Source organism: Pyrgilauda ruficollis, unplaced genomic scaffold, assembly GCF_017590135.1.
Source record: "Pyrgilauda ruficollis isolate IOZ18807 unplaced genomic scaffold, ASM1759013v1 scaffold23, whole genome shotgun sequence".
Lineage (NCBI taxonomy): Eukaryota > Metazoa > Chordata > Aves > Passeriformes > Passeridae > Pyrgilauda > Pyrgilauda ruficollis.
The window spans coordinates 544,752-558,681 of record NW_024522539.1 but is presented as its reverse complement, the minus strand read 5'-3'; the positions used below and the strand labels follow the sequence as shown (position 1 = coordinate 558,681).

Sequence of the window (13,930 nt, the reverse complement as noted above, 5' to 3'; positions counted from 1 at the left end):
TTTGGGTGTCCCAAGAGGGGTTTGGGGCATCACAGGGCGCATTTCGGGTGGCACGAGAGGCATTTGGGGTGTCCCAAGGGGCATTTGGGGTGTCCCAAGAAGGGTTTGGGGTGTCCCAAGGGGCATTTTGGGTGTACAAGGGGCATTTTGGGTGTCCCAAGAGGGGTCTGGGGTGTCCCAAGAGGGGTTTGGGGCATCCCAAGAAGCGTTTTGGGCATCACAGGGTGCATTTTGGGTGGCACGAGAGGCGTTTTGTGTGGCACAAGAGGAGTTTTGGGTGTCCCAAGGGGCATTTTGGGTGTCCCAAGGGGCATTTTGGGTGTACAAGAGGCGTTTTAGGTGTCACAAGAGGCATTTTGGGTGCAGAAAACCCCCTTTTCTCTCAGTTTTATTTCTTTGCAGATGCTGTCTGTCCTCTCCCTCCTGCTGTCCCAGCTCCGCCCAGCTGGCCGGCTCAGATAAGGGCTCCGGGGGCAGATAAGAAGTTCTTCTCCTCCCTCTTCTGGAGCAGCAGCAAACGGCGAGGCTGAGCTTTCACAGCCCTTAAACACCCAGGAAAGTGAAACCAGTCCCACCCCCTGCCAGGCTCTGGGAAAAACATTTGTCAACGCAAATCCTTGGTGAGAGAAGTGAAATAATAACAAAAAAAAAAAGTTGGTTCCCTTCTCCTCTCAGCCCTGAGCCACCCTTGAGGTTCCAGGGTAGGGTTACCTGGAGCAAAACCCACTTCTGTGATGTGGCAAAGACACACCCTGCAGGAGACAGGTTGGAATTTGGCTCCGGAGCTGTTTTTCTTGGGAAAACAAAAGGGTTTCTGTGACAGTGCAGAGCAAGTGCCAGCTCCAGGCTATGAACTCTCTCCAGCCCGTGGTAAGTGCAGGATGTTCCTCACAAGGTCCCTCCAAGCCAGCAGCAGCTTTTCCCACCCTTCCCCTTGCTTGAGTGCAAGCTGGTGACAAATCCCAGAAAACTGGGAGAATTTCGGGGCAAATCAATGACTTCTGCTCCTTGCCTGGTGCTTGTCCCTCAGCGAGGCATCGTTTTCCTCTCTTCATTCCACGCTGTTTGTGCTCTTGGGCTGAGATTGGGATCATTTGTCCTTGGTGCCCAGCTGGAGCAGGAATTGTTTTGTCTCCCTGCTCTGTGCAGAGCTCACCATCCCCAATGTGAAGCCCAGACCCACCCACTAAAGCAGCCCAGAACCTGAAAAATACAAAATTAAACCTGAGGCATCAGGAGGAGAGGCAGAGGCAGCTCCTGCCTGGCTCAGGTGCTGGGAGCTGCTGGTGCCTCCAGGCAGGATCCAGGCAGGAGCTCTGGAGCAGATCTGGAGCAGATCAGGCTCAGGTGTTTATTTTTCGCTGGCTGGTGCTGCAGCAGGGTCCGTGCTGATGTCAGGACAAGGGATGTTGTCTCCCCTGGTGGGGCCGAGGCTGTGATGTGAGGGAAGGGGCAGGAAAAGCTGCGGAGGGTTTGGGGCAGAGCTGCGCACAAAAGGCTCTTTGTGCCCAGAGCTGACAGGGACAAATAAAGAGGAACCTGTTGATCTAGGAGAGAAATGGAGGATTATGGAGAGACCACGTGGGGAGGAAAAGACCTTGGCTGTTTGTTTGGCTGTCAGTCTGGGCCATCACTAAAGTGCTTCACTTAAATTAAATTAAAAAAAAAATTAATATACAATAAACTCTTAAAACTTTAAACCTAGAAACTAAAACTTAAACACAAAATTTAATATCAAACCATAAAAACACCTTCTAAACTTAAATATTAAAAAAATATATACATTTATAATTTAAAATAAAACCATGTTACGCTAAATTTTAAAAAATTAAATCTTAAAATATAAAAAATAAAATAACTACAAAAATAAAAATTAAAATACGATGATATATAAATATGATATAGTATAAAATTATGTATAGAAATATTATATTAATATATGTAAATAATATGCAATAATAATGTAATTGTAATAATAGTAATGTGAAATATTATGTAATTATATAGATATAAGTAAATATATATTATATTTATATAATTTATGGATATAATTTATATATGTATTAAAATATAAAAAATAGATATAGTTTATTTATATGATATACTTATATAATTACATATATAATAATATAAATATAAGTAAATATATATATATATATAATGAATTAAAATACAATAAATTTATATAACATAAGTAAAAAACCTTGGACTATAACATAAATACAACCTCAAAACGTAGCCTCCAACACGCAGCTGGAGCTCCCGTGCTGTTTTCCCCAGCAGAGTGCTCTGCTGCCCGGGCCCAGCCAGCCGGGAGGCGTCAGGACCAGAATCAATGTTTGCAAACCCCTCTGAAGGCAGCAGCAGGGCTCAGCCCCGCCGCCTGCCCGGAAATCCAGGACACAAAGCAAGGCCGGTAACACAACGCCTGTAACGCAGCAAAGTCGCTGGAAGGAGCCCAAAAGCCGTGTCTAATGCTAATAATAAGCGTATTTCCCAAAGGTAACGTTTGATTTCCCTCCAAAACGAGACGTATTTGAAGCTCTGCCTGGCTGGGGTTGTATAGGAGATTAACTGGGGTGCTTTAATGTGTGCCTGAGTTTGTAAAGCCTTCAGCCAGCTCTGGAGGAGCTGCCCCGGTCCTGACAAGACCCAAAAACACTTCCCAGATAATGTGGTGTTTTCGACAGCAAGCCTGGAAAAATCCAGGGAAGGGCTTTGTGTTTGTGGCACGCACATCTGGCGAGCCGGAGCCCGGAGCGGCGAGCGCAGGGCACGCTGAGCAGGAATATTTGTGTGAGCATCGATGGGCTGCCCAAAACAACCTCCAGAGCCTGTGCAGAGCACCGAGGGCTTCTAAAAAATCTATCCCAGCCCATGATGTGCTGGAATGCATCCGAGTGCACCAGTGCCCGGAGACTCTGCTCAGGGAGACCGATGGAAACGGGTGGGATTGGGGATAAATCAGGGTTGTTGCGGGGGGGATTTGGGATAAATCACAACAGAATGCTTCCCCCTGTTTTATTTCTTTATCTTGGTTTATTTATCTTGGTTTCTCCTGGAAGTGCTCTTTATCTTTCCAGCTGGGGGAGGGCCCCGGCTGCCCCGTGAGCGTTTGCAATCAATGCAGATAATGCACTTGGAAGTGCTCTCTCCTTTACTGGTTTTCCGTAAATTGCTGGGCACAGCTTCCCAGGGATAATGGCAGAGCTGTGCCTGTGCCAGCAAGGATTGACTTCCAAATGAAAAAGGAGAGTGCAGCTCCTTGGGATGGTTTAGTCTGGGAGCTCCCCCGGGGTTCCACCTCTTCCCGTGGAACAGAGCGTTCCTCCCTTCCCTGGAGTTTATCCCAAAGACACAACGAACCCAAACATCCTCCTCCTCCTCCTCCTCCTGGAAGTGCCAGCTCAGGGAGGTCTGGAGTCCCCAGCCCTGGATGCTGAGCTTCCAGAATCCTGGAATGGTTTGGCTTGGAAGGCACCTCAAAGCTCTCCTCATCCTCCACATCGTCCCAGCTGTCCAAGGAATTCTGGATGTGGCACTCAGGTGACAAGGTGGGGATGGGGCACAGCCTGGACCCCATGACCTCGGAGGGCTTTTCCAACCCCAGGGATTCTGGAATTCCTGCTCACCAACCAGAGCCTTTTTCCAAGCACTGCTCTTCCCTCCCCCTTTGCCATCCTGATTTTCCACCCTGGTAGTGGGTGATACATTCCCAGAAAAGCTGGATTAGGCCTAGCTTCCAATTGGCCTCATTAAAAGTATAAAATAATAATTCATCATTAAAAATATAAACTAATAATTCCTCGTTCCAAGCTGGTTTGCCATGGACAGCCCTGCCAGGGATTTAGTGCATGGTACTGGAGTGGGGGCTCAGCTTTTCTTTTAAAGCTGTTTTTTAGCTGGAGGCAGCTGTATTTGTGTGATTTGGGAGGGCAATTTTTGGGACTCAATGACCTTGGAGGGTTTTTCGAACCTCAGGGATTCTGGAATTCCTGCTCACCAACCAGATCCTTTTTCCAAGCACTGCTCTTCCTTCCCCCTTTGCCATCCTGGTTTTTCACCCTGGTTGTGGTGGATTAGGTTTAGGATCCAATTAACTAGTTTAAAATAGGTCCAATTAATTCGTTTAAAAGTATAAGCTAACAATTCCTCATTAAAAGTACAAACAAATAGTTCCTCATTCACAATATAAATTAATAATTCCTTGTTCCAAGTTGGTTTTCCATGGACAGCCCCACCAGGGATTTAGTGCCTGATACTGGAGATGGGGTTCAGCTTTTTTTTAAATACTATTTTTTAAACTGGAGGCAGCTCTATTTATCCATGCTTTGGGAGAGTAATTTAATGGGTAAATACAATCTTTATTAATATTTTCTTTGTTAACTCATTGATGTTGGTAAAGAGCTTTGAAGATGAAAGCGCTGTGTGCAATAAATATTAACGTTATTCCAACTTATTTGAATGTTGCCAGCATTCCAGCTCCAACATCTTTCATCCAAGAATCTCAAAGTGCTTTTCCAAATGTTAATTAATTTCCTCTCAGCAGTCCAGGGAGACACCTTTTATCAGCAGCATCTCCCTTTCCCCGAGGAGTTGTTCCGAGTGCGTTTTACCCCACGGATTTGGGCAAACACAGGGAATGTGGCAGGAGATTTTTGGGATTGATCCAAGAATTCCAGCCTCCCGTTTTCCCAGCCCTGCTGCCTGACAGCATTCCCTTCCTGGGAGTGGGGTGTGACACTCAGCTGCTTTTATTGGTGGCTCTTGAAAGGAAAAAAAACCAGACAAGGATCACAAACCCCACCCAGGGCAGGGGAGGAAATGAAACTCTTCCAGATCAGGATGATCCCAATCAGGAATCCAGGAATTCTTCAGGATTTTTGATGGGAGGGAGGAAACAATGGGATCTTGAGTCAGAACCTCGTAGTTCTTATTTCAAAGACCATTATAATGGAAATGTTTTCTGAAATGCAGCACAGGGGAAGATCTGAGCTGAAGGAAATGAAACTCTTCCAAATCAGGATGCTCACAGCCAGGAATCCATGAATTTTCAGGATTTTTTATCTGCCGGATGAAATCTTGGTGGGATGTTGAGTCAGGATCTTGTAATTCTTATTTGAAAGGCCATTAAAATGGAAATATTTTCTCAGGTGAAGATCTGAGCTGAAGGAAATGGAACTCTTCCAAATCAGGATGATCCCAGTAAGGGATCCACCAATTTCCAGGATTTTAATGTTTCATTTTTTGATTTTTCAGGAGGAAATCTTGATGGGATGTCGAGTCAGGACCTCGTAATTCTTATTTGAAGGACCATTAAAATGGAAATATTTTCTGAAATGCAGCACAGGCGAGGATCTGAGCTGCAGAGAAAATGCTGCAGGTGAAACTTCTCCTGAAAAACCCTCCCCAGTCCAGAGGTGAGTGAGTGATGAGCCAAAAAAAGAGGATTTCGAGACAACGTGACTCCAGCAGGCCATGAGAACAATGAGAAGTTCAAAAATAGCACTATTGACTGCTGGAAAAACAACATACATATAATTTTCAGGTAATTACTGCAGCATAATTAGCTGGGTTGTTTTCACATGAGCCATCTGAAATGAACTCTGCTTGCTGCTGGAGCTCAGCTTTATTTGCAGCATTCCCATGACTCAGGGGATGCTGGAAGAAGAGGGATTGGGTGAAAAATGAAGATTTTTTCTTTTTTTTTTTTTTTTTTTTTTTCCTAGCTGAGCCCATCTCGGGGCACAGCCTGGCTGCTGCTGCTTTTTAGGAAAAAAAAAAAAAAAAAAAAAAAGAAATTTGGAGCAAAATCTACTCTGTAGGAATTCCATGTGTGGTCCACAGTGGGAATTATAGGACAGGAAAGAGACTCAAATTGGAACAGGCCTTTTTCTAGATCACTCTCTGGGAAAAATGATTATAAATTCAGATTATATGGAAATATCAGTATTTTACATGCACTCTGTGAGTGGAGGGATGGGGGAACATCCGAAGGACTCACTCTCCAAGTTCTGGAAAATGTGAATTATTTTTATTCTTTGTTTTATTGCCACAGGCTTTGCTTATTAAGAATCATTTACTATCTGTGGAAACAACTTCTGACTTAAGCACTGGGGCCTTAAAAAATCACTTTTAATTGGAATGAGAGAGTTCCTCCCAGTGAAACCCTGGGTTTGTTGATGCTGGAAGTGTGGAGAGTGCAATTAAAAGCCTCCCTCACCTCTGTGATGACATTTTGGAAATAAATGCAGCTTTCTGGAGTTTTTCTCCTCAGGTTTGAATAGTTTTTGGCCAACTTGAAGCTTCTGGAGGATCTGATGTTTTAAGTCTTGCCTGGCTTTGAATTTCTCAGCTCCCCCGGACCTGCTGTGGTTGCTTTTTATTCTTTCTTCTCGTGCTGCATCCACAAATTATGAAAATGGGTGCTAATGACCAAAAAAAAAAAAAAAAAAAATCCCAATTGTGATTCATGGAAATGGAATTTTGTTGACAAAAAAAAGGGGATTTAACTCGGCCAAAGGAAATGCTTTTCCAACTGGAGATGAATATCTCAGGAATGACCATTTCTTCTCAGAGACAGAACCATTCCAGTTTTAATTTCAGAAAAAATGAAATAAATAGAATAATTCAAATAAAAGCCTGGAGAAAAGCAAGCAGATCCACCCAACAGGGGCAGTTTTTCCAGGGAAAGAAGTCCCAGGAGTGAATTTGAGGTGAGTAAAAGGAAGGTGAGAGGATGCTGGGGCAGGAAACGCTGTCACCTCCCCTGGGCTGGCCACACCTCGTCCCAGTACGGACCAGCAGCTCCCAGAATCCTGGGATGCTTCGGCCTGGGAGGCACCTCAGAGCTCTCCTCCTCCTCCTCGTCATCCCAGCTGTCCCCAGATCTGCTCCCGAGGTCCCCAGGTGTCCCCAAACCCTGCCTAGGTGTCCCTTAGAACCCCTCAACCCCATCCCCAATGTCCCCAGGTGTCCCCAAACCCTGTCTAGGTGTCCCTTAGATCCCCTCAACCCCATCCGCAATGTCCCCAGGTGTCCCCAGCCCTGGTCCTGGTGTCCCCAGGTTTCCCCAGGGCTGGTTTTGATAGTCCAGGTGTCCCCAGTCCTGTCCCCAGAGTGTCCTCACGTGCCCCAGGTCTTGGTGTCCCTTAGACCCCCTCAACCCCATCCTCAATGTCCCCAGGTGTCCTCAACCCTGGTCCTGGTGTCCCTAACCCTGTCCCCAATGTCCCCAGGTGTCCCCACTGCTGTCTACAATGTCCCCAACCCTGTCCAGGTGCCCCCAACCTGTCCCCAGGTGTCCCCAGCCCTGGTCCCGGTGTCTCTGGGTGTCCCCAACCCTGTCCCCAACATTCCCAGGTGTCCCTCACCCTGTTCCCGATGTCCCCAGGTGTCCCCAGTGCTGTCTCAAATATCCCCAGGTGTCCCCAAATCCTGTCCAGGTGTCCCCAACCCTGTCCCCAGGTGTCCCCCCCCCATCTGCGGGCAGGTGGCCCACACCAGTACAGACATGGACGGGGGACTGGGGGATACTGGGAGCCCCTCCCACCCCAGGATCATCCCGAGAATGCAAATCCTGGGCAAGAAGGGGCTGGTTGTGGTGGCCATGGCCATTGTCCTGCAGCTGCAGGGCCTTGTGGGGCTGGGGAGTGACAGGGGCCGCGATGGGAATTCTGTCACTCTGGGCTGGGAATACCGCTGGGAATTCTGTCACTCTGGGCTGGGAGTACAGCCTGGGAATAAGGGCTGGGAATTCTGTGATTCCAGGCTGGGAATAAGGGCTTGGAATTCTGTCACTCCAAACTGGGAATTCTGTCATTCCAGGCTGGGAATACAGATGAGAATTCTGTCATTCCAGGCTGGGAATTTTGTCATTCTGGGCTGGGAATACAGCTGAGAATTCTGTCATTCCAGGCTGGCAATACAGCTGGGAATTCTGTCATTCCAGGCTGGCAATACAGCTGGGAATTCTGTCATTCCAGGCTGGGAATTCTGTCATTCCAGGCTGGGAATAAGGGCTTGGAATTCTGTCACTCCAAACTGGGAATTCTGTCATTCCAGGCTGGGAATACAGATGGGAATTCTGTCATTCCAGGCTGGGAATACAGCTGGGAATTCTGTCACTCCAGACAGGGAATTCTGTCATTCCAGGCTGGGAATACAGCTGGGAATTCTGTCACTCCAAACTGGGAATTCTGTCACTCCAGGCTGGGAATACAGCTGGGAATTCTGTCACTCCAGACAGGGAATTCTGTGATTCCAGGCTGGGAATACGGCTGGGAATTCTGTCACTCCAGGCCAGGAGTACAGCCTGGGTCTGCAGGGCAGTCCCAGAGCGAGGTGAGAAATGTGAATTGCTGTAGAGGTTTGCAGACATGGCAGCGAGGCAGAGTTTGCGCAAAGGCAGGGCGGGCTGTGAACTCCAGCGTGTGAGCACAGCCTGGATGTCAGAGGAGGGAAAGAAAGAACCGGGACATGAGGGATGTGTCACACCGCCACCTCATTAACAATTCCAGAAACTCATTTGCATGCGCTTTCCATAGTGCCACTGCTGGGGTGACGCTCCCCAAATGCTCCAGGATCGCTCCCTAAATTCAGATTTGAACTCCCCCTCTGGCAGTTTTCATTGCACAGTTTCTTTTCTCAGCAGCAGCCCTGGTTTGGGCCCAGCCTGGGAGAGGATGGAAACACAATATGATATAATTTGGTCTGATATTGCTCTTGGATGTGGATTTTGGGGAGATGTTCGTGCCAGCCCGCTCCACATCAAGTTCCTGCTCAGCACAAGGAGCCACATGTGTTGTTATAAAGTTAAAAATGGGTTTATTTTATCAGATATTGGCTATTCCATTGTCTTCTCGTGCAGCCAAGTAGTTTTCACTAAAATATTCCTCTTTCTGTCCCTCAGAAAAGGGTATTTCACACACTTCAACCTCAGCAATAAAGGGATTTTAAGGGCTTGGTTGTGTTTTCTATCAAGAAATAGTAACTGAGAGTCTCTCATTAAATCAGTTTTATTCAGGCTCAGAAATGCTCTTGTATTACTTTTAAGCAAAGAGTAAATTTGCATTATTAGGCAAAGAGGGAATTCGTGGATACTCAGACTAATGAAAACAATATGTTCACAGAAAAAATGCATATCTTTAAAAAATATTATTGTGTCTGAACATGGCTTTGAGCATGTGAGTTATGTGACACGATACATTTTTTTGGGAAGTTACAGAAGAGGAAAAGAAAAGAAATGGGGGGTAGGAGACAGATTCTCAAATAATTTATTTTACTGTGATATGGCCAAAAGGGGGAAATGCAACTTTGCAAAACTGGGAATTGAAAATATCAAAATTTTGGAAGGTTGAGGGAAATCTTGATCTTTCGTTTTCCCTCCCCACAGAGATTAAAAATCATAAAACACCATAGCTTTAGCTCAGAAGGAGGACAACTGGAGGATTGTTTTGGGGCTGTTCTCCCCTACTCCAGTTGCATCCCAGTATTTTCTTTTGGAAATGGAGAGAGAATGAAAGATTTAATTTTTGGACAATCTGAGCGCTGCCATCACTGCCACAGCTGGAGCCACTGAGAGCACCTCTGGAAATGACTGCGTGTTGACAAAGGCTTTTTTTGGCGATAAACCATCATCTGAGCCTCGGGAGCAGAGAGGAACAAAATTTCACTACATGTAAATAATAGCCTAAAAATAGAACTGCAGATTGTTTTTCTCATTAAGTTTCTTCTCCAACCTCCAGTATATTCTGCACTGAAAAGGGAGTGACTATCAAAAAGCCCAAACTGAAAAAAAAAAAAAAAAATGAAGAGCCTGGGTGAGGTTTGGCTGGAAAAAAAACACTGGCAGGACCATTTTAAACCTGATTTTCTGTATCCCCTTTTTTAGTTTGCTTCCTTATTTTAATGCAGCCGAAGCCATTCTGGGGCTGTTTTATTTAAAGCAAGTTTTGAGAGAGGACGCTGTGGTTTATGGCCACGTGTCAAGTTTGATAGTGTTGTGCCATGATTTAGCAAAACACTTGAAGCACATGTCCACATCCCACTGAATTTGGTAGGAAGTGAAGAAGCAGAGGAAAAGCTAGTTTGGCTGTGCAGCAGCCTCATTCGGGGGGAAAAAATACAAAAGTAATTGGAATAAACCGAGGATTTGTCTCCGCACAATTACAGAGCTTTGAGGCCAAATTCTTTCAGCTGGCTGTGAACTCATTGATCATATCAGCTCAGGATTATGACACGTGTTTAATAATTTCAAACGAAAGGGTTCTGCACTGGGCTGCCTCAGACCACTGAAATAGACGGGCTAATTCTGGGAGCCGTGGGCGTGCTGGAGTCATCTGACTTTTATTTTTTTTTTAGCTATCTCACCCTGCCCCCTCCCCAAACCAGCCTTTCAGACAGCGAGAGAAATCTTCATCACACGCAGTGCTGCTCATCAGCCTCCTCTAATTGCTGCTCATTTTCCGAGCGCTTCGTTTGAACGCGGCAGAGCTCCAGGAGAAGAGCGGGCATTGGAATTGGGATGAGGGGTGAAGGAAGAGGGGTGTCAGCCAGGAGTTTCCTGCCAGGCTGGAGAAGATTTCTGGGTGAAACGGTGGGAAATGAAAAGTTTGGAAAGAGATGTGAGTGCTGTGCTTTGCTCAGCGCATCAGACTTCATTATATCCTTACCACAAACAGGATGCCATCAAAAATCTGCTTATTAAACACATAATTTATATATATGTTCACATATTTATATATGTTCATATAATTGATATATGTTCCTTTTCTAGGTTAAGTATGTGTGACCACCTTGGTTAAAATCCATACAATTTTGTCCAGGATTGATGGAATGTGACACATCCTGATACCATTCCATTGTCATCCCTACTCACTAGGAGCTGTTTTTCTAGGACTTCATATAAATAATCTTACCAATAAACAGTGTTGTATCAAAAGGTCCTTAACCACATTTAACACCTCTCTCCCATTCTTCCCTTAACACAAACTATTAATTTTAAACAATGGATAACCCTCTGAGTCAAATGTTTTAACTTTAAATTCTGTAACTGCCACTCGTGGTTATCTTACCCCAGGTTCCCTGCACGCCTTGTTTGAATCTGCAGAGTTGAGACATTAAAGCTTTATTTTATTTTCAGTGCCCGTAATCAAAGTGCTTTCTGAATGTAGGATGATGGATTTTATGGCAGCTGTGGAAAACCGGGAAATTTTGTCTTCTTTGTTCTGTTCTGTGCATTAAGGTGAAGGCCAAGGAGAGAAATTGTCATGGTGATCTATATTTACGGAATAACACACAGGTAGAAAAAAGCTGAATGAAGCTACAGTGACCTACACACCAAATTCACAACTGATGCCATCATCTCGCCAGGCAGAATTTTGGTAGATATTTCCCCGTCTGTACTACCTGGCTTGCTGTTGAAGAACACAAATTTCGCTCAAAATTGACACGAAATGAGCGTATTTGGATCCCAACTCTCTGCTCTTTGGGACTCCTAAAACACCTGTACTGCTGCTCATCGGTAACAGGAAAACCCGGGGGAGCTCACGGTGATTGCTGAACTTCTCCGCACTAGCCCAGGGAAACAAAACTCACAATTCCCCAAAATAAAACTCATCATTTCCCGCTTGGTGCAGACCAGAAGCCGGAGGTTCCGCCGGCGCCCGCTGAGGTACCACGGCCCCATCCCGTTCCACTCTTAAAGATCTTAAACCCGCGGATTAACTAGCAGGACGCGGAGCTGCAAAATCCCATTTTAATCAATTTATTTATTACTGCAGGAAGGCACATCCACCGCTGCCCTGTGGCGATCCGCGGCGCTGAGGGGAGCCGGGGCGCCCGGAGGGACCCGCGCCCCTCACGGAGCGCGCAGCGGGGCCGGCAGCACCGCGGGGGCCGCGCCGCGCACGGCGAAACTTTACGGGCAGGGCGGCGGCCACACGGCGTCCCCGAGGCGGCTCGGGAACCGCAGCGAGAGCCCGGTGGGCGCGGCGGCCCCGGGCCGAGGGCTCGGAGCGGCGGGGACGGCCCGGCCGAGGAGGCACAAAATGGCGCCGCGATTCAAACGCTGCGCGCTGCGGGCGGGCGGGGCGGCGGGGGGGGGGGGGGGGGGCCGGCGGGGGTGCGCCGCCGCGGGCTGAGGGCGGCGGCCGGGGGAGCCCCCGCGGGGGGCGGCGCGGCCGCTGCCGGGGCGGGGGACGGAGCCCCGGGCGCCCCGCGAAGTTTGCAGGGGAGTCCGGCGGGAGCGACCCCCGGCAGCGGCGGTGACAGCGGGGGGAGCGCGCCGGGGAGGCCGGCTCGCCGCCCCTCCGGTAAATAAAGAACGTCACAAGCAGATGTGGAGGAGTTCCGCGGTGTTGAGCTGGCGGCGGTCCCTGTCATCCTGCGGAACGCATGGAAACGGGGCGCTCCGAGCCGCCCCGCAGCCGGGCCGGCGCTGCCCGGGCGGGGGTCGCTGCGTTTGGGGCGTTTTTGGAGGATTTTGGGGGGGGGGGCGATTTGGGCGCTCACCCGGGGGGCAGGAGCGGGAGGAGCTCTGCCGAACGCGGAACTTCGGGTTTCCTAAGGCGCAGAAGAATCAGCAGTTTTGAGGAAGAGCAGCCGCAGGATAGAGGGTGGTAAGCATCCGCCCAAAAATCCCAGGAAAAGACCCCCCCCCCGAAACTTTGCGGGCGCTTTGAGGCCGTGTGTGGGTGCGGACTGTGCCCTGCACACCCTGCAGGGTGTTAAAAGTTCCAGAGTTTCCTCGCAGTTGTCACAGGGTCGTTATTCACCAGGAGGGCTCCTGCCTCTTAAAGTTCGCAGAGCGAGCGGGCACGGATCAGGTGGATGTGAAATGTGTACGGGCACGGGCGCCTGAAATGTGTAAGATAAACTACGGAATATGTCAAGTATGACTAAGGAAATATTCTGTCTTTCCCCTGAGGTTTGGTAGATCTCGGTTTTCTGTGTATCAAAGGTACCGTGCGCTTTCATTTTTAGATGCTTAAGGAGCTGTCAGCAGGTGAAGAAATATCAAATCTTGGGTGTGTTCTGGCTTGTGTGGGTCAGGAGCCTTCAGATCCTCCTTTAAATCCTCCTCTGGCCTTCGTTTTTCTGGGTGTCTTCAGACCACATTGTGTTGCTTGAGCTGTGTAGTCCTTAAGCCTTTTTTCTTTTCAAGCTCTGCTTCCCACATAACGAGATCAAAGGGTTAAGATGTGATTTCGGTGCTCAACTTTTTGTTAATTTTAGCGTGGCAAATGGAATAGTGTGTTTTGGTAAGTAACTGCCAGAGTTTCGTGGTGCACAGCAGCCAGCTTGGCTTTATGTGATGCCTTTATTAGCAAGAGGGACTCAAAAGGAGTTCAGAGAGATGGGAGACAGGGAATAAAGTCATTCCAAACCCTTCACTGATCACTGTTAGAAATCTCCTTCTTGAGAACCAGTAGAGAAAAATCAGAGTTTTTTAAATTTGTATTTCCTAAAGTGCCCGTGCTGCCTCAGTGATGTGGAGGGTAAATGCCAAAGTTACTGTTTTATTCTCAATTTCAGTTTTCTGTTCAGGTTATGACTGAGTGGTGCTTGCAGGCAGGGACTGGAGGATGGCACTCTGTGAAAAGTTGGGCTTTTTTCTGTACCGATGGGAGCTTGGCAGTTTGCTTAACAAAAAAGTAATTACTTCATAAATTCTGGAAGACCTCAGGACGTTCTGATTTTTTTAATTTTTTTTTTTTTTTTTGTCTTTAGACAGTACAGAATTAAGAAGGTGCATGGGTGGGTCCTGCTCTGTCAAGAAGGAGAGGGGGCACAAAATCTCCTGCTTGGGCTTGGAGCTGTCACCCTGCAGCTCTCCAGGCTCTCAGGTGCTGCAGGAGCTGAGTGCTCCTCAGAAAAATGTGGAAAGCTCTGGCATCGTGGCTGGGGACACTGGCTATTTTTTAAGCAG

The 13,930-nt window shown here is 47.5% G+C and overlaps 1 protein-coding gene and 1 long non-coding RNA gene across 4 annotated transcripts in view; both read left to right on the top strand.

Annotated features, from left to right (window-relative positions):
• Nucleotides 1-318: 318 nt before the first annotated feature.
• Nucleotides 319-10,722, top strand: LOC121354585. Of its 2 annotated transcripts, XR_005955300.1 has the most exons (5): nt 2,344-2,502; nt 3,084-3,554; nt 5,260-5,548; nt 6,059-6,716; nt 10,363-10,722. It is a non-coding gene; the product is annotated as an uncharacterized LOC121354585 (long non-coding RNA). The 2 variants fall into 2 exon arrangements; XR_005955299.1 differs by lacking the exons at nt 2,344-2,502; nt 3,084-3,554 and adding an exon at nt 319-870.
• A 1,423-nt stretch (nt 10,723-12,145) lies between these two features.
• The window catches only part of PIAS1 (protein inhibitor of activated STAT 1), a 50,934-nt gene continuing 49,149 nt past the window's right edge, over nt 12,146-13,930 (top strand). Inside the window, exon 1 of one of the 2 annotated variants that reach the window (XM_041468839.1) lies at nt 12,146-12,314. The gene's annotated coding sequence lies outside the window, so the exon portion shown is untranslated. The other variant, XM_041468834.1, reaches the window with a different exon arrangement.